Below are 21,361 nucleotides of genomic sequence, written 5' to 3' on the forward strand. Positions count from 1 at the left end.
TTATGTATTTGTGTATGTACTGTTTTACCTTCTAAATCAGGCTTCTATGTAGAAGCAAGCTCTTAAATCTTATATAAAGACATTTTTACATTACACCTTAAGTGTTGTTACCTATTTTTGTCAGGAAGACAAAAAATGAGAAACCTTTTTTAGGACTTAAATTATGCATAGCACAACAATGAGAGCATGTATGTTTTGTGCTGCTGGCTTGACCTATTTTTTCTGGACTTTAGAGATTTTACATTTATAAATCTTGTTTTATTCCTCTATATACTGAAGAACAAAATTATGCAGCCTAGAGTGCTGTCTATACAGTGAGATATTTTATTTAATTCATACAGTGTTAAATGTTTTAATTGTAGCATTAAGAGCATAGAGGTACAGTCTTATTTTATTATTTCCACAGAGACGTGAAAAAAGGCAACAGCATTAGCCTTAACAATCTTTCCACTAATTTCACCTATAAGCATTGTAGCCATTGTGTGACTGCTGTAAGTTAAAGGCTAGATACAAACAATTAATGTTGAAATTCTTTATAACTGCTCCCATGCTGCCTTTGTTAAATATACCCCATGTTGCAATGAACCAACAAGCACATTTCCTGGCACAGGGAAGGCTCGTAACCACGCTGAAACTGGAGAGGCTGTCAAAGATGAACAGGGAATAAGAACAAAACATTTCAAAAAGTTCAGATGTAAAAGAGAGAGCCAAAGAGGATTCTAACACACAAGATGTACAGGGCAGGGATGTAAAGTAAGACCCCCAGAAATTATCCAAACTTTGGAATCAAGTGTTAGAAATATCTAGAGGAATGGTGAAGTGCAACAAGAGCCAGAAACAAAGCATTTATTTACTTTTGTGCAAATACACATGAGTACAGTTGGGAAGTGAACTTAATTTTGTGGAATTCTTCATAAAAAAAAAAAAAACAACTCCAATAAGAATGCACTATCCCTGATTAGTGGAGCAGACCAACATCACTGTGTGGGATTTACTCCCAAAATATGTCATGTTGACCCTAGTGACCAATATGGCAGACTCAAATATGATGGCTTTAATCAATGACTTTCTTCAACCAAAAATGTTAATATGGTAACTTATTGTTCATACTGCATCATGCACAATACATATAGAAAGAAGGCTGTTTGGTGAGGTGACTCTTTCAAACTCATTGGAGTATTAATGTCAGCTGAATATTAGTTATACCATATTTACTTCCTGGCTTTGCCTTTTGCTCTCAGGGGCTGGTAGCACTTAGAAGACTAAAGGCTCACACCACCCACTTTCAACGTGTTCTCACCCTCCCTGTCATTAGCAGCTAAGCTCACAGCTAACATTACGACATCTCAGCATGTTCCTGGGAGGCTAAGCAGAGTGTTTTCCACGTTGCTCACCATATATGTCTGAGATTTTATCACGGAGTAACACAGCAAAAGTGATTTTGAAACTTTAAAGAAAAAAAGAATAAGCTAATGACTGGATAGATAAGATATCTGTCATTTGAATAAAAAACATTTGCAAACCTTTGATCTTGAAGATTGTTTTCAGAATGTCACCGATGTTAGATTTACTTTTTGTTTTTGCTCTCAATAAACTAGGTCTGCTCTCCTCCTGCACTCTGGTCATAAAACGACTCAGCTTTCCTACATTTGCCCTTTGGGCGACCCAACAGTAGGTCCAGTGGTATGTGTGTGTGTGTGGGGGCAGGCAGCCTCTGGAATTCTTGTCAGTGTGTGTGCTTGAGCTAGGGGCAGTATGTGGTCTCTGATGTGTCTGAAGGGAAGCACACTGCAATTACAAGATACTGTATGTGTACAATGCACTACACGCACACCTTAAAGAACTCATGCACAAAAGTACCAATGTGGGTACCATTTAAATACACGTGCACATGCAAATGCTCTTTCAGGAAGTGGCATGGAAAAAGCATAGTTCTCTAATTTCTATTTGAAAGTGTCACTAGTTTTATAGCTCTGCATTTAATGCATACATTAACTGACTTATGTCATTTTAAAACATATTGCTTTTACTTAATTAGCAGAAACATAAAACAGTTCATCTTTTAATTCATCTTTTTTTACTTGTGTTAAGAGTTTTTTCTCTTTAAAATAATGTAATAGTTGAGTCATGACTATTGATGAAGCCTTGAAAATGTAGAAACTCCAAGTTTCACAAAATGTATCCAAAAATACACATTCCCTTTTTGAGTAGATCCAAAGGTATATGTGCTCACTGCATAGTTAATGTCAAACAGTGACATCCTGTGGTTGCTAAAAATACCTATACTGTTCAGCTAACTTCAAAGGTTTAGTTACATCAAAAATAAAGCTTTTAATGCATACAATATTCTATATGTTTGTAGCAAATACAAAACATCTATACATTTCTCCATTGAATATAATTTCTTCTTTAGGTTAAGCTGCATGATGGCTTTCTCTCACACCCATTAAGACACGTACTGACAGCTCACTGACCACATATATAATTTAACAATCCGGAGAAAGCCATTCATGATTTGTTCTAATTCATGCTCTCCTCACGTTTTGACCAGGCTACAGCAATGCACTTACCTTTCCCTTTTGCATCTGATCACATAAAGCAGCATTAATCGCTTCAAAGCCTTAAAGTGAGCTTTTATCAAAAAAATGTAGTAGATGTTTTACGGGCAAATAGCTTTAATGAATCAAAAATGTTTTCAAGAAATGCAACCTTTATTGAGGTTATTGTACAGAGACTGCCACCCTTAAAGTAACCATTGATCATCCGATAGCCGCAGACAGGTGAAATATCGGTTTCATTATTTTCACATCGTAGTGAAGTCAGTGACACTGTAGTCTATGCAATTCTAATTAACTGCTTCAAATTCAGGACTGTCTTGAAGGTCACCAAACTTAATTGGTTCAGCTGATATAACACACTTTCTGTCACAAGGGGGGAAAAATACTGGTTATTTAAGAGGCGGTACTATTTAGCCATTTTAGGCTACCGTCTGCATATTGCTTTCCATCGTTATGCATTGTTAGTCCATAAACACAGCACTCCCCTAACCCAAACCCTAACCCTGGTCTCAATACGGATTAACTGAACCATCATCTGGTTTATTTCTAGTTTGAAATATATTTTGGGTTCCTTTACACTTTCAGACCAATTACAGGAGAATCTGGCAGTCTACCTCCATGTAATGATATACCACAGCTCCGTTAGGGAACAGCTCAGTGCTCTCTGCACTCAGAGCAGAGAGGCAATTATCAGTGAAGTTGGTGGTAAAGGTGGTAGTTAATGTATAGTGTAGGTTTCAATTTGTCTCTTAAGCTGCACTCACATCAAGGTGCTAATTTTTGGCTAAAGACAGCTATTTTGTTTTTTTTCCATGGTTACATCCCTTGCTTGTGCAACTTCGTACAGCTGTTATCTAAATGATTGCGCTTTGAAGGGAAGGGGCCAACAAGGTAAAAGTAGAAATAGTTTGAAGTTTGTTGGGGAGCTCTCTGGCTATTTTTTGAGCGGTGAAAAATGCCAAGGGTAGAGCTTAACCCTAGCTGAGCATCACGGACTAGGCGGGACCAGTGGTGTAGCTAGGCCTATTTTTTAGGTGGGCTTCAGGCCACCCAAATGAACATAACATTTTGAAAAAGGGCATTCTAGTCTCGTGCTGCTTTTTGAAGAAAAAAGTTTTAAAAATTAAAATAGTTCACCATTGGTTATGGTATTTTTTATACTTTAATTGATTGATATATTTTTCATAGTATTGTTTAGAGTTGTGCCCCCTCCCCTTACCAAGACCAGAAAGTTCTGTTAGATATATCATCTTAATATTGCTCTCAAAGTGCACCGGATGCATGCAATTCACTTTAAAATGTTTTTTAAAAATTTGCCTGGGGGAGCATGCCCCCGGACTCCCCTGGAGGATGTGAAGTCTACCCACGCCTAAGACGTGTCAACATGACTAAGGCCAGGTAACATTGACACACTATGGGGTTGTAGTGGCTTTGCTCAGTGCAAAACTCCCGGACTTACTTATCAACCATCATGCCAGCTGAGCTCCTTTAATGGTTATGGTACTACCATGCCCCTAACACACCTTAAAAAAAGAGGCCCCAAAAATGTTTTTGTGCTCGCATGAGCACGCACACAGCTCCACCTCACCTCTGGGCTAAACCCAGCCAAACTTGAAAACCTGGCTACGCCCTTGGGTGGAACCAACTGCGTAACAAGCACAGAGTGGTTTTACTTTTGATCATTTGAAGGCAGCTTTAACATTAGAGAAGTCAGCAAATTATGCTTCATTTGAATAATTATCCAATTGTAAAACGAGACAATTGTGGGCTACTCATTTAAAGTATCCAATAACTCTGGATTAAAAAGTTGCTAAATCTAGCAACAAAGTTCCTTCAGGCCTCCATCCAAACGTAACCCAAAACTATCATTATAAATACAAACTATTTATGAATTTAAATTTGAGTTAGTACTCACAGCTGTCAAGCTAGCAGCTTATAGAAGACTCCGGCGATAAGCAATGGGCAGATTGCATGCTGGTTGAAAGGCAGTGCAATCATTTCATTCAGGTTTAAACAGAATATTAGACAGGGCTTTTGGTCTTTTTAGCTTGTAATGTCTTTTGTGCTTACTGACATCTGGACTACTTGAAATGCTTCCATCAAATTGTAGACACTTACACAACAAATCACATTACTCAATTTCTGACTTTTGATATTTGTATTTATTTTAGGGTTTTATTTTTAATTGTTAACTAGAGTTGGATCTGGTCTTGGAGCTACAGTTATAACACATTTAAGAAATCCCTATGATTTCCCTATCACATGAATGTTTTCTTGTGGTCCTAACTTATTTAAGACCAAGGGAGACCTGGCTTTGCCCTAAACAACCCTGGTCTTTGAATCAACCCATCTTAATTCAGGTTTTCAAATGCCATGTGTTATGCACACACAACTTTAGAATGCATTTATTTAGTATGGATTAAAGCCTCACCCTAGGATGAAACATTTGTAACTTTTGGGCCATAACCACATGTTTTCCATTCAATCATTATGTTATGCAAGCAGTCTAGCAATTAACATAAAATCTTAATAGCACTGTAAACCCACAGAGTTAATGTTCTACACCTGGAAGACATGTTATTAGTCAGCACTCTGTGGTGTACCTGCATAATTTTCTATACAGAGATAATTCTAAATATAGACTGAGCGGGCAATAGATCGGAGGGGTGTGTGTCTCGACGAGTTGAAGGTAGAGGGATTGGATAATAGAATAGCCTAAAAACATACTTTCCTACCAGTTAAAAATCTGACATTTAGAAATGATAATGAAAAAGTGTCAAATTCAAGCTACAGTGTGCCTGACTCTCACTTATTTGTTGGAGTTAGATTGTTTGCCTTCATTTGTTGGATGTGTTTGTTGTGTTACATGTGTTTCTGCTAACCATATTGCACTGCTGTGGTAGAGAAAGTTTCCATCTCAGCCTCATTACAGTGATGTTGGCATCCGGAGCACATGAGACCACGGATACAAGATGATTTTGCCTGTTCAGGGTTGTAAGGCTTAAACATTCTGCTTACTGGAAAGTGGAAGTGGCACAACCTGCACTAACGACCAGACAATATAATTCCCTGTTATTAAAGGCAGTCTTGAAAGTGCTCTTTAAGGCTGACCGTGCTACTATGACTTGGAAGCTTAGTGGTAATGGCAAGTTATGATCCGACGAGTCAGTCACATTAGTTTGATTTTCAAAGCTGAAATCCATTGCTAAAATCTTTGAGGTTGAAATTCATTCTGGTTCATCTGGAATTCCCTAATGTGTCAAATCTTTAAAAAATAATCAATTGTTTACCCTACAAAAATTGAATTATGTCCACAAGTCCCCGTTTGGCTGTGTCTGCTCATGACAATTAAAATTGATTCAGAAAATGTAGCTCCCCACCCAATTTTCTTTCCATTGTTTTAATCATCACATCCTATGAGAGTGCGGCACGCATCAGAATAAAAAAGATAAGACTTGTTGTGACCATGGCAACCACATTGACAGTCCTAATATTTAGTATGTTTAATGGCCAGCAGAGTGACTTGAAAACACAGAGGATAGGAATATGCAGAAACTCTCAGGTATATCCATCACTCATTTTACCATTCCTTTGTAACAAAACACTGTCAGTTTTTATTTTTACTTTATCTCTCAAAGGCTCTTCTTAATCAAGTGTAGCAGCCTGAATGAAAATGTAATGTATTAAGTGTGTTCTCATTGGGACTTCTATTTGAGGTAAGTGTTAATGGATTTCAACATGTGATCCATAAAAGAGTTAAACAAGGTTATGTGATGAATTGAATCAAAGAGGATAAAACCACAATAAATATCTTTATTTGATTACTTTATAACATTACAGGCAATTTTTCATGTCAAAAGACATTTCTTTGCACAGCTAAACACTATTGCCGTTAGAGTGCATTATTCATTCTTATACCAGTTTGTTTACATCTTCCAGGAAGCTTACAGAATGTATATAATAGAAACAACTTTTGACCCTGATTTAAAGGAGTTTCTGTGATGATTTTAATGTCTTTCCCGTACACCTGTTTTCTGCCAAAGAAAGAAAATTAAAATCCATTATTAGAACAAACAAACAAACAAACACACAAACAAACAAACACACAAACAAACAAACAAACAGGGCTATAGCTGTTTTTAAATAATAACATGGCAAGATACTATCTTAATAATAACAGTTTAAGTATGCCAACATGCTCAAATATGCTAAAATGCTTATGTTAGAATATTGTTGGTAAGGGTTAGAATTAAATAATTATTCTTGATCAAAGTGATGCTTTTGGCAGATTAACATCTCTAAATGTAAAGGACTCACCAAGCGTTTTGTACAAAAGCCTTAAAATGTATTTACAAGCAAATTATACTTTATTGGTGAAATCACGTACCCAAGCAAAAATGAAGACAAAGTAGACAACGACTGTGCAGCCAACAATCCATCCCACAATCAGCAGAACAGGGAAGAGTTTGTGGGACGAAGCTGAGACACAAATATAAAACAAACAATAAAAACGTGTTGGGAGGTTGTGGAAAGATTTGTTGAATTCAACTCAGGGACATGTTTTGCCTCAATTGGTGGGCGGAATGTGGGTTACTTACCTGTCTTGGAAATGGCACCTCTCTCTGCTATAATCTTTTTGTTGTGATGGGTGCACCGCCAGGCTCCATGCTGTGAAGGCTTGGCATCCGGCAGAGTAGGGTGGAACAAATCTTGGGGATTTAAATCCATACTTAGCCCTTTATCGGTCACATCTGACTCTAGCCTATGCCCCTCTCAACATTAACAAAACACATTATGATACTCCCAGAAACTTACTGTTTTCCCGTATCTTTTGGAGGGGATGCCATTCTCGTCATATTCTTGTCTCTGTGGACCTGGTCCCAGCTGTGCAAGGCCCTGTGCCTTCCTTCCTGTATTTCCCTGGAGGAGCTGCTGCAGCTGGGGCTGGCAATTCTGTCTCCCAAGGGTATACTGGGTCTTCATCAGTTAGCTTAATACAGTGAGGCAGAAACAAAGAGCCTTGAAGGGTTGAGAAATGGCAAAATGTGCTGTTATTGATCATGGGGGATGATATTTTGATAAATTGGACACACAAACAGGAGGCTTTTAAAATGCTTGGGGCTATACAGAAGGAATAATGAGTCTGACCATTGCTTCTATCAAAGCAGCAGCAGGAGCACAGATCTTCCATGGATACAAGGTACACCATCTGAGCTGCTTTCAGGCTGGGTATGTTGTGACCCAATACAGTAAGGCATTTGTTAAATCATCCACCATGCTTATTATGAGTATCTTGCCATGTCTCAACCAAAGCATAAAGTCGAACCATATTCCTCTGTTCTCTGCACACCATTTCCATTTTTAAAACACAAGTTTGGTGTTGTAACAAATTGTTTATAATAGCCAACGTAGTTTTAATGTTGTGATAATATAAAAACATATTGTTTAAGCTTGAAAACATCTTGTTATAACATACTGTACAAACAAGTCAGGATGTCACAATAAACGTTTTAATGTCAAGGGGTTATGCAAAGGCCTTTTTCTTGGCCCGGACCTGTGGCTTCCTGGATTCTCAGGCTGTTGTTGGAAACTTAATCAAGTTGCAACTTGGTGCTTTAACACTTTGATTTTTGCGCAGATTTAACAAATGAGATATGGCCTATATGAGTGCGATTGAGAGATTTTGGGACAGGGATTTTGTGCGAGATAGGTCAGCTTTTCAGTTTTCGGTCTTTGTGTTCAGGTAAAATACACATAAGATGAGGCACATGGTTTCCAGGTTCATATTTCCCATATTAAACTATTCCTTTAACAGAGAAAAAGAGGCCAGACGAGATAAAATGAGATGAGAGGAGAGGTAATTACTGGAGACTCTCTAAGAACCAACAATGGCTGAAGGAGGAGAGCACAGGAAGAATGAGAGAATGGAGAAGAGAGGGCACTCATGGTATAATTGGATGAATACTTGTCACTGACAGGGCCTGATCCTGAAAATGACAGCTCTCTCTTTCTTCCTGTAACCCCTCTCATCTTTTATAGACCACTCAAATCTATATTTCCTGCTAATTGTATCAGAAGTATGCCCGCATGTAACCCATCATTAGTCAGGTAGAGTTCAAGAGATGTAGGATGAAGTTGATTGCGTGATTACATGGAATTACCCAATCCCTGCTATCACTATAAAGTTTAGTTGTTGCTATTTATCCAAATATGTTGTACTATCTTTCAAAGTTCAATTATAATGTTAAAGCCGTAGTCTCTGCAAAAGTTACAGTTCCTTAAATCTAAATAATTCATCTCATGTCATCTATTTTGAAACTGCTGTATGATCTAAATAAGCACACCTGGGCTTTGCTCCATTACTGTTTTAAGTCCAAATTACTTTCTTTTTTAATTCTCTCCCACCCAATCTGTTTCTCTTCTCATGTGGGATTGATTTCTCTGGGCTATATTAAATGCATAGTCCTCCTCTTCTTTCTTTTCGTGTGACTAGAAACAACCCTCACTGTGGCTGGCATGGATTGTATTTTGAGCAGAAGATAGAATATATCTCCTTATTTGTTGTACAGCTGTTAAATTCCTCTTAACGGTAGATAGAGCATTTGATATAAAGGTCACATATTCTCTCCACAGGATATTGACTTTTTCTAGCTCTTGTCACATTCATCCTTTTTATCTGGCTGTAGCATACTATGTTGTGTTAACTATTTTGTCCTTGAGTTGGATTTCTCTTGCTGACCTTCTATCTTCCAGGTGATGCGTATCTCAAGCCTACTTCACTCGGCTGCCTCCCTGGGACTATCCAGGGGGGTTAATAAAGAGAACCTCTGTCCGTCGATGGTAAAGTCTATTCAAGGTAGAAATTACCAGGTAGGTGATGATAGGAGATCTGTTTCCTGTTCGTGGGAAGGCACCATAGCCTGAGTTAGGGATTCCTTTGAAAATATTTTTAATATTTTCAAAGTCTGTATAACACACTGTGTCTTCATATGTCTTGATTTGAGATTATCAACTTTCTTTCTTTTCCCTCTGTGTCGCACCTGCTCCAGTTGGAGCAAATAAGCTTCTCACTGACTTCAGGCCATGATCTTTGCAGTGGAGGAAATTTCCAATAACCCAGTCCTCCTATCAAACTTCACCCTCAGCTATAAGGCACATGATACTTGTCAAGCAGAGACCACTCAAAAGACTCAGACTTAGTAAGGGTCAGCCTCCATTGTTGTGGCAAACAGCCAAGGGGTGTTCAGTGGAGCCATGGTGAGGTTTGATGATGTGTGACAATCATTATGATTATTCAAGTTTTTGTTATCTTATCTTATCTATCTTTCTATCTATCTATCTATCTATCTATCTATCTATCTATCTATCTATCTATCTATCTATCTATCTATCTATCTATCTATCTATCTATCTATCTATCTATCTATCTATCTATCTATCTATCTATCTATCTATCTATCTATCTATCTATCTATCTATCTATCTATCTATCTATCTATCTATCTATCTATCTATCTATCTATCTATCTATCTATCTATCTATCTATCTATCTATCTATCTATCTATCTATCTATCTATCTATCTATCTATCTATCTATCTATCTATCTATCTATCTATCTATCTATCTATCTATCTATCTATCTATATATTCATCTATTTCTAATCTATCTATCTGCAGAACTGAAGTGTGTGTTGCTTATGAAGAAGTGATTTTAAATGCCTAATAATAAAGTGTAACTATGTACACCCTCTCTATCTTTCTTTACCCCTCACTTCCATACCGTCTCTCTTATCATCTGCAGCTCTAACTTTGATCTTTTGTCTCTCTATAGCGTTCCAAGAATTGTCCAAAGCTTACCCTCGATTAGGTCATCATTTAGAAACTCTCTGCCTTTGAATACTCCAAATATGATGAAATACGTTTATAATTTGACAACATGATCCTGAGTGCATGTGTCAGTCGGTAGCTGTCCTTGTCCTCCTGGTGCAAGAACACATTGGTAAAAAAGGACGACTCATGAGCGTCATCTGCATGGGGCTGAGGAAGAAATTAGAAACAAAACAGGTTTAGTTGTTACTTTTTATTGAAAAACATGTTAATAACCCTTCCTTATTTCTGTGAAAATAGCCCTATGCCATGTATTTAAGCAATCAATGGCACAGCTTGTCATTTACCAAAGCTTATTTATATCTTTAACTCTTTTCACTCTGGAATCAGAGGTTAAGGTAAAAATAAAATGTTGATTTCAAGCTAGGATTTCCGTTACATTACAATGACACGATAGGAAACATCCTGTCCATTGTCCCAGCTGTTGTGGCAGCACTATAGCAGCGTTCCAGATTATGCCAATTATATTTTTGGAGACTATTACCTTGTAGTTACATCATGCTGATAGAATAATGCTGTAATGATATTGCAGTGTCCTGATCTTTCAACATCAACATTAAAAAGTGCTGTGCTCTAATTTATCCCTGTGTTTCCTTGCTACAATATATCTCCCCTGCTTTAAAGTGCAAACTTTCAACTTAGAGGTAAGCCTCATGCTCCTGCCATCCTTCAATGTAGCCTTCCAATGTGCACCATTAGAAAGTCAGGGGCTTGGGACCTGCATGCTGAGACATACTGTATACTGTTTGGAATCAGCTTTGTGTTTGAACTTTGTGGGTCCATAGTGCAGGTTATTTTGTGAGTTTAACCCATAGCAGGTTATTAACTATTCAAGGAGTTCAAATACAGTATGGCGTTGTACTTTCACAAAGCCATCTTAATACGGAAATGCAATTTATTCCAGGATTAATTTTCTTTGTATTCTAAATAAATCTCCCTCTCCATTTCCTGACTCAACTTTATTTTCCCAGGTGCTGATCTGTGTGCTGTGGCTGACCCTGGCTCCTCCTCAACCTGCAGAAAAAGACATCATGAACCATTGAGAACACAGGACTCACAACCTAAATTAAGCCAAACTAATCACCTTCAGCATGCTGATATTCTGTACTGCCAGGGGGTCTTTGTGTCCACCTATATTAGCCCTCCTGAGAACTACACTGTTCCACTGTGCAATTCTGGCAAGAAGTTGGCCTCAAGTTAAGATCTTCTGTTCTCTATCTTTGTTCCTTTATTATTCCTTTATAGATTATTTTGTTACACACCTAATGGAAAGATCTTGCATGGATAATAACAACACCAAGTGGTCAACTATGAAAGCATTACAAAGTTCAAGTGAAAGCTGTATGCTGTCTAGACACAAGGAACTAACAACAAACAAAAAATAAAAAAGCATTTAATAATATTCAATGTTAATTATATTTAAATATTTTCACTTTTCTGTGCTAATGTTATCTGGACATAACTTATCAAAACTATTAATGTTTGCTGCTGAGTGGGGGAAATTGAAATACACGTTTCAACATGCCATGAGCTCATGAGTTGGTGTTATGCCACGCTGACAGCCAGTCATTAACATTAACTCCTCACACAGATGATGTGTATGTGTTTGTGTTTCACACTGTGCATGTGCTAATTTTTTGGTCTTGCAGATCATTTTTAATGTGAGAAACCCTGAATTACTGTCTCTTCATTGCCTTCTGTCAACACATCCCTTATCTGTTCTCCCAGTATAGAACATGGATCTACAGTGTAATTACACCAGCATAGTGACTCACACTATTTCAGACCAAAATGTGCAGTACTTTAATTTTCAGAGACTTTCGAAACCTTCTGATATTTTGCTGCCCTTTATTATGTTTGTGCTTTTGTCACGGAGACCATTAGTTTGTGACGCAGTTTCTATGGTGCCCATCTCATCTCTGATGTCCGCTCTAATTCAATAAAAAATGAAAGAAATGGTGATAACATTACCCAAGTATATATATATATATATATATGAAAGATACCCTGCCACTTTCAAAAAAGATGTAAGGCCATGGTGTAAAATGTGCCAGATCTGATTAATTCATTCAAAATTATGCAAGTTATTAATATCTATATAGGCTTACCTTACTAAGCTAAAGCCATTTCTGTCAAGCTACTTTCTGTCACAGGTATATCTGAAAGAGATGTACAAGAAAAGAGAAATACTGTACAGAACATAAATATACAATAGCCTGACAGCTGCACTAAATGACTCTAAATGGTTAGTTATTTTCCCACGTCGGGAGCTATCGATTAAACATTACAGTCAATTTGAGCTAATTTGAAGGGTTCTATATAAAATCCATTTCTGTTTTTTAGGAATGGGTCCAGTAGTGAATTCCTCACTTTTGGCTAATCAGTTTCCACTATGTTTTTCACATCTTGTCATATTTGTGAGACCTTGTTCCTTGTCATATTTAAAATGTGTCTTTAGTGCCTTTAAAACTGAAAAGAATGTTGCTTGTCAGAATCAAAATGACACATACTGTTAATGTTTGCTTTTGGAAATGTGAATCGCTCCTGAACATAGGGGGAGGGAAACAGCCACAAGAAGTATATTTTTTTGTCAAGTAGAAATCGAGATGTTCAACTGAAAGACACTTCACTTAATCTTTTCCTAATGATTGCCCATCCTCACTTGAAACAGAATAATACATTAAGTTACACTTGCTTTAACCCTTTACATCATATTTGTGACAGCATTTTGAACTAATTCTCTATAATCTGTCTTTGGTGAGGTAAATCCCCATGTCTCTAAACATCTGTTCAGCATTTGCCACATTTCAGATACTGACTGATGGCAAGATTAAGAACATAGCTGCATGTAGGTTTCCCTCCTGTGTTTACCTCCAAGCTGTAAGCCAACCTATGTCATCACGTCTCAAGTTATCCATATCAAGGAATGGATTTCTATGAATTCTGATCTTATTCTCTTCAATCTTTAAAGGAATGCTCCTCCAACAAAATGATCATTTGTATATGACTTACTCACTTGTGTTCACTTTAACTCTTGAGGTAAAACATGTGTCTTATATCATTTCATGGTGCACCAAGAATATAATATGGAGAAAAGACGTAATTAATTGAAGCCAATGGCGACTGTGTGAAACAACATAAACACGATATTGAAACAGTTCTTCACAGTCTTAATTTTGCGCAGTATAATCCATCACAATTGTTTAGGTGTAGAGTATGCTCATTACTCCCTTAACACTATTTACTATGTAAAAGCTTACACATAAATAGTCCAGCTCTTTACATCCAGGCTGGTCCGGAGTCTAAAGTGTTTTGAATAGAAAGGTAATAGCTGAAACTCATGTGATTGAGTAGTAGTGAGCATATGATTGGAATATAACTTGGATTACACTGTACAGCACATGTTTTGTGAGAGTTTAAAAAAAGATGTCGTGACAGTTTTGCCGTTTTTAAACAACATTTACAATACTCCAATTCATCAAGTTTTCTCAATAATTGAAGGTGAGCGATTTTCCTATAAAAAGGATCATTTTGTGGATGAACTATTTCTTTAATATATTTTTTTCACACCCATGCACATTTCGTTTTACTTTTGCATGTAATTTGATGGCCCAGTCATTTTATTGAAGAACTTACTGCGCTGTTTTTTCATCACAGTCAAACCCTCTAATGGAGATTTTGAATTCTGATTAATTTAATTAAAGCCAGCAAATAGTGCTACGATCTGACAGTGCACTCTGCGGACAAACAAATTATGTCATTCTAATTGATGATGCAGCAGAGATGAATGACAAAAGTTTAAAATGCAAAGGCTAATAAGAGTTTAGGTTAAAGTGAATGTAAATAAGTGATACAGTCCCAATTAAACACTGAATACAATCTGCCTGTTCTGTAATCTTTTTCTCCTTTCTGTCCCTGATGGACGTCAGACACACAACGTCTCTCCATCTTCCAATATATTCCCCTGCCTTGGGAGGAACAACAGATCAATCAGTGGTGGATATTCAATGTAAGTCTGAGAGCAGCTGTGGAGAGGCGGAAAAACGTTTGACGCTTTTAGTTTGTTTTTGTAGAGAACAGCCAGGCGTGATGTTTATATGTAAAGGCCTCTGGAGTATGAGGGTTTAATTAACCAATGACAGCTGGGATTTCCACTGAGCATACCTCAGAAACCCTGGGCCTCATCATTCTATCTAAGGTCAAATCAGCATGGACACTGCTGCCAAATCCCATTCAGACCTAGCAATGAACTGTCCCTCACATTTCTACTGAGCACGTCAAATGATTGTCATGTAGCAGGAAAAATAAAACCATTTGTTCCAACAAGAGCATGGTTATTCCGTTTTTTTTTATTTTTTACTGTGACTGTGTGTTTTTCTTGAATCAGTGGATGAAACAGACTAAAGGATTCATTGGATAAAATGACCAATTTATGATAGAGAAACGTTTTATGTTTTTTACTACACCACTGATCCAATCATTTATATAGTTAGGGTTGATATTTACCCAGACCAGTGGTAACTATTTACATTATTAGCTTGGAAATGATATACAGGAGCAGTTGTAAAGACATGGGAAAATGTATTTGTATGACAAAGGTGTATGGTTGCGCATTTCCAGATGGGCCTTGATAAAAGACACAAAGTAGTATTAACAACACGCTACTACCATCTAGTGGTAAAATAATAATAAATGTTCATAATCAAACACAGGAGGCTTTTTAAACTTTTCCATTGGTGCCACTTTTTATTCACCGCAAAAATAATACATTTTGAAATGAAGTTATATCATGATTATATTTCCTTAACCTGTATGAAAGGTCAATGAAAATAATCTCATAAAATATGCATGAAATATAGATGATCTCCTAAAATTTGACAGGTTTCGACATCAGGTGTTTCCATGTGTTCTTTTCTGGTCTTAGAAGAATTATATAGCACTTGGGTGCAAAGATGCAGCCGAGCAATCCATAACTGGAAGCCAAGATAGCAAATACCTCTGTGGCCGTTGAGTACTTTCCTGGAGAGCTAATGTAGGCTGGAACAAAGGCTATCCACACTGCACAAAAAATGAGCATGCTGAATGTAATGAGTCTGGCCTCATTGAAGTTGTCCGGTAGCTTCCTTCCCAGGAAAGCCAAGAGTAGGCAGACACAGGCCAGCAGGCCAATGTAGCCCAGGACAAGAGAAAAGGCTACGGGTGAGCCTTCATCGCACAAAAGAATGACAATCACACTCTCACGTGGTATCAGTTTGCGTGGAGTAGGGGGAACAACGACCAGCCACACTGTACAGATGACTACCTGCGTACAAAGAAACCAGTCTCATTCAAACATTTAAATTAATTGTTTTCTAACTATTTAAACACATAAAGAGTAAGAAGTCCTTACCTGGATCAGTGTACAAATGGCAATGATTGCCTTCTGCTGCACAGGCCCAAACCATTTCATTACATTGCTGCCTGGAAGTGTAGCCTTGAAGGCCATTAGCACCACTATAGTTTTCCCCAGAATACAAGACATGCAAAGAACAAAGGTGATGCCGAATGCTGTGTGTCGCAGCATGCAGGACCACTCAGAGGGCCGGCCGATGAAGGTCAGAGAACACAGGAAACACAGAGTCAAGGAGAAGAGCAGCAGGAAGCTCAGCTCAGAGTTGTTCGCCCTGACAATGGGTGTGGTTCTGTGATAGGAAAATATAAAGGCCACAACACAGGTGCAGAAGGAGCCAATGAGGGAAATAGCCATCAAAATTATGCCCATGGTTCCACTGAAGGAAAGGAAATCCACATGTTTTGGGATACAGGCTGTTCTCTCATCATTGGACCAGAACTCTGGCAAACAGCGCACACATTCTATGGCATCTAAAACACACAGACAAGAAGGCTTTAGCTGTGGCTTTAACACTGCAACTGTTAATCACATTTTCAAAATGTAGGAATGTATTTTTGTCTCACCAGTCTGATTGCTTATTTCTCCAGCTCTGCAAACCACACAATCATAGCAGCAGACAGGGAAGTTAGGTCTGATAGACTTCCGGGTTCCTGGGGGACAAATGCTGCTGCATACGGACAAGGGAATCTGAACAAATAGGAGAAAGCATACAACACAAAACAGTCACATAATAAAATAATATAATTCCAGAAAATGCAATTTACGAAATATAATTGGATTTTATTGATTCCCTTACAGTGGTTTTGTTACCGTTCCAAACAATGATAGGTTCCTCGATGTGGAGTTTTTGATTTCCAACTGTGGTCGTTTCGTCAAATTTTCCAATAGTGACAAATTCCATTTCTCCATCTTGTCCCATCTGCCAGTTCACAAGGTCATACATGGCTGCAGGGTCCCCATTCTCATCAAACTTGGTTTCATCACCAAAGGAGTTTATGTATTCCACCTGTTTTATGTAATGAAGTAGCTAAGGGAAGAAATTGATTATTTTGTGCAAGATCCATAAATTATGGTTAAGCATTGCTATAACTTGTGTGTAGTGAATTAGTGAGCATATAGGATGGTACCTGCCATGGCTGTATATTGTCTGTATTTGGACAGGCCTGCTGAGAAAATGGCCCTTTTCCTTTTACACAGCTTATCATAGCCTTCAGTGCATGGACAATAGCATACACAGCCTTATATACATTGTAGGAAATCCTTAGTTGTGACACATCTGAGTAGATATTCTTCACACTCTTCAGCTCTTCTGCTCCAGAACATGGACGTTTATCCTCAATATTATGTTCCTGACCTTCAGTCTGAAGACCCAGGCTGCATTGAAACACTTCTTCCCAGAAGGGTAACAAGAAAGGATTTTCAAGGGCACCTGGCCTCGAGGGATGCAAGCTAAGCAGAAAGTCTTGCAATCCAGGGATGTGCGCTTGACGAATTGCAAAACCCATAGAACCCTGGAGGATGTGGTGGTATTTTTTTGGGGTGGAGAGGACAGCAGTTGTGCTCCAGGCCTCACTGGCAAGCCACTGTATCCCAGAGAGCCCCTCTCTAAATTAAAGAGATATGAAGATCATTATTTTGCATTGATAAACATAAAGGAATTCAAACTCAGTAAACATGTATCTGTAATAAAATCAACAAAACCAATAGTGAAAAGAGAGTTTTTTCAAAACATAAATACTATAGTGTTAGAAAAACAAAATGTCATGCCTGAGAGCTCCATCAAACAAAGCAGCTGCATCTTGTTCCACAGCAAACACTAAGATCACCCGAGCCCCAGAAGAGCGGATCTTAGAAATGATGGATGAAATGGTGATCTGTGCTCTGTTCCTCGGGATGACCTCATGAAGAGCAACACAGGTACCTAACTTTCTAACCTAAGTGAGCATCACAAGAGACACAAGAAATTCTTTCATTTTAAGTTTGCAACATGTTCCAAATGTGTAGGGTTAGTTGAACATTTGAAATTGACAATTTATTCTTATTAAATTGTTTATTGATTGTTGTGTGACCTACCTCATCCGCAAATATGTTTGCCCCTCCAAGGCCATAGGCATCATCCCCTGCTATCACACCTACCCAAGTTCAGCCAAAATGCTTGACAAGTTGTATCATTGCATCTACCTAGATTTGGAAAGAACAGGGGAAGAAAGACCCAAAGAGAGAAAGAGAGATTATTTATATTCAGTATAACAAAAGTACGTTTTCACTTACAAGGAATTGGCTTTGGTGTTTTGGTATATTGTTCCAGGAATAAACATGTGGATATGATTCTGTTTGTGTGACATTGTGAGTCATCTTAGTGTCCAAGTGTCTGAGCCTCCTCTCACCTGAAAGAAGTCACTGGGCATGGTCCTTAAGAAGGCAGGAAATTCCTTTTTGTTACTGAGACAGGCACAACTGGAGAAATAACTGACCTGAATGACAGAAAACACAGTTGTTTGCTTAATTTCCCAATGTCCCACATTAAAAGACATTATTTATTCAGTCATATGGATAAAACTCAAATTCTCAACAACTTCAAGTTTGAGTCTTTGTCTTTGGCCCTCTTCAGTGGTATTAAAACACAAAAAATAACAATATGGCAGACAACACAGTTATGAGTGGCTTTGTATAACTTACCTGTGGCACTTGGAAGACTCCAAGGAAACGGGCAACAACAAGGGACTGAGTAGAGCCTCCATCTCCAATGACGGCTGGTATAGTCCCATGACAGGTGCCTTCACTCTCTGTCTCTCCTTCAACTCCTGAAACCTTTTCATTCCCCACTAACTCCATGACAGCCTTCAGAGCCTGATGGGGCGTACTGCATGAATCATAGATCTTGTAGCCAAGTGTGATGTTGGGAAGGAGCTTGCCATCTCTATTGATCTCCTCTATGGCAAAGATCATAGTTTGCATCCAGCGGAAAGTCCGAAAGTTAAATCTGGAAGAACAGAAAAGATGTCTACAGGCAAAGTCGAAGCATGTATTTCACTTAACATAGTTCACAACACTTTGTTTCACAGAACTATGGAATAAAGATATATGCCATATGTGAGCATTCTACATGTGCCCCCTCCCTCTGGAACTCACATCTGTGACTGCCCCAACTTCACAATGTTTAAATCTTTTAATCTATAAATTATTGTTGTGTTTTAAATATATTAAGTGTGTTGTTTGAATTATGTTTTGATGAACTGTATTTCTGTAAAGTTTCTTTGCGTTTTTAGAAAAGCGCTCCATAAATAAAATGCATTATTATTATTATTATTATTATTATTATTATTATTATTATTATTATTATTATTATTATTATTATTATTATTATTATTATTATTATTATTGTTATTATTATCTAAGCAGAATTTACATTTGACTGATCAAAAATCCAGACAATTTAAAAAACAGCTTACCTTGAGCAATGTGCAGGAGGAGGCATAGAAGTGAAGGACAGATTGGGCTCCATCACCATATCATGAAGGGAGAAGAGCCCCCCCAATACGAGGTCCCCATTTTTCTGCAGCACAGGCAGGGACATTGACCCTGGGATTAATTTGCATTGTTGGCTCTGGTCTTGGCAGGAGTTGTAGGGAAACATTATGCACCACAACAGACTCAAAACCACAAGCTTGGTCCTTCTCCAGGAAAGACTGTGCTCTACTAATCTCATCCAGAAATGAATCATCCTTAATTTAAAATAAGTCACTGTTTAGTATAATAAATATCCGCTTGGGTAACCCATACAATCAGCAACTGACAAACCAAAGAAGCACCATGTGTGCTGACAAAGCACCAAACAGTCAGTGGTCAGAGCTAGTGACATAATAAAAACACATTATGACCCCATTCTGACAAACACTGTCAAAAGGAAATAAATAAGCGTAACATTTATAGTAAAGCCAATATAAAAAATCATCTTCAAATTCAAAAAATGTAATGAAGAATCCTCGTCAACATGAACCTTTAAAAACAAATGGATGTGCATCAGACAAAGTGGTAAGCAGGACAAGCTGCAATGTAGCTTATATAGGCCTCCTGCCTCATATCACAACTCTCAAGTTGACCTTATTTCCCCTGGGCCTTTGATCAATGGAAAAGAGCGCCCAGTTTTTAATGCAATGAGTACTTGACCATAATGGAGAATGACTTGAGCTTTGTCATGTCACAACATTATGCTTGACTAGGCCTAACTCATCCTTCAGTGATGGGATGAGGCAGGCAGGAGACCCATGTCACAAGAGGCTGTTAAACATAACACACACACAGACACTCACAAAGGAAAAACAAACGTGACACATCGCAAACTGAGTTAGAGGATATCTTAAGAACATTGTTTGCTGTTATAGACAGGAAGAGCTACGTGAGATGCATTATTGTATTCTAAAATGCACATTTGACGTTTAGGTACCTGCAGTAAGTTGCTTTCAAAACTAACCTGGGTAAAATATTTTCTTGATCATTAATTAACCATTTTTACAAAAATGATGTCCTTTTTCCAACTTTTCTTACTCTTGTGTAAAATATATTTCTAAGGGTTTAAACAGAACAGGTTGGATGTTGAAATCAATGAGTCATTAGCGGGTTGTGCAAATCATTATCAGGACAAACCCTGCAGGCTACTAAACAGAGCACCACAGAGATTAAAGCAAAGATAATTTACATGCTTCATGTTGTGCTGCCTCAGGTCAAATGCTGTAGGTTTCCTTATTCATTTAATACGTCCCTGTGAGACCCTCAGAAGAGGAAGGACAGAGATGCCCTAAGACAAAAAACTCAGTATTAGGAGGAATTTCAAGCTCTCAGGGGAAAGGGATTACACTTTTTGTTCCCCGAAAACATAAATAGAATACAACAAAAAGGAGACTGCAGTTGTATCACAATTTTGCTCAGAGGGCAAATCAAGATAATTAAAGCCCCTGAGTATAGAATGTTTTCTATCATATAACCCTTGAATGTGCAGTCTGTCAATAGAAAAAAAAAAATCATTTGGATAGAGCTGTGAAACTACAGATTCTATCAGACAGATACACACAGCGCCAGTAAACAAGAGACATGAGACCTATACTTTAAATGAAAAAATACAGTATGGTAATGAGATATACAACAACATGGACAATGAATTGGAGAAGATAAAGAAAGACAGTCAGATAGACATGTGAGAGCAGAAAGACAGAAGCATTTTGTGCATCACAATATTTGAATGGTATGAAAAAAAGTCCATCTCAAGTTTTTTTTTTGTTTCTGTCTAAAAAGGACAAGTCTTTCAGCCTCGATCCATTGTCAAAACTTAAATGTTCCTTCTTACATTTCCCAAATAAATGAATTACTTGCGATGCTGTTTTGAATCTGACATATTCACTCTCACATGCATGGGGAGACTGAATAAATGGAATCTAAATGAGCCAAGTTCAAAGTTGACTGCATTTGTTATGGCCAGAAGGTCTTCTGTGTCTGTTGTGGTGGCCACCAGATAACCCACTAG

The 21,361-nt window shown here is 37.8% G+C and overlaps 1 pseudogene; it reads right to left on the minus strand.

Annotated features, from left to right (window-relative positions):
• Positions 1 to 15,315: 15,315 nt before the first annotated feature.
• LOC134880471 (extracellular calcium-sensing receptor-like) lies at positions 15,316 to 19,477 on the minus strand (annotated as a pseudogene).
• Positions 19,478 to 21,361: the final 1,884 nt, after the last annotated feature.

This window comes from Eleginops maclovinus, chromosome 18 (assembly GCF_036324505.1).
Source record: "Eleginops maclovinus isolate JMC-PN-2008 ecotype Puerto Natales chromosome 18, JC_Emac_rtc_rv5, whole genome shotgun sequence".
Classification (NCBI taxonomy): Eukaryota; Metazoa; Chordata; class Actinopteri; order Perciformes; family Eleginopidae; genus Eleginops; species Eleginops maclovinus.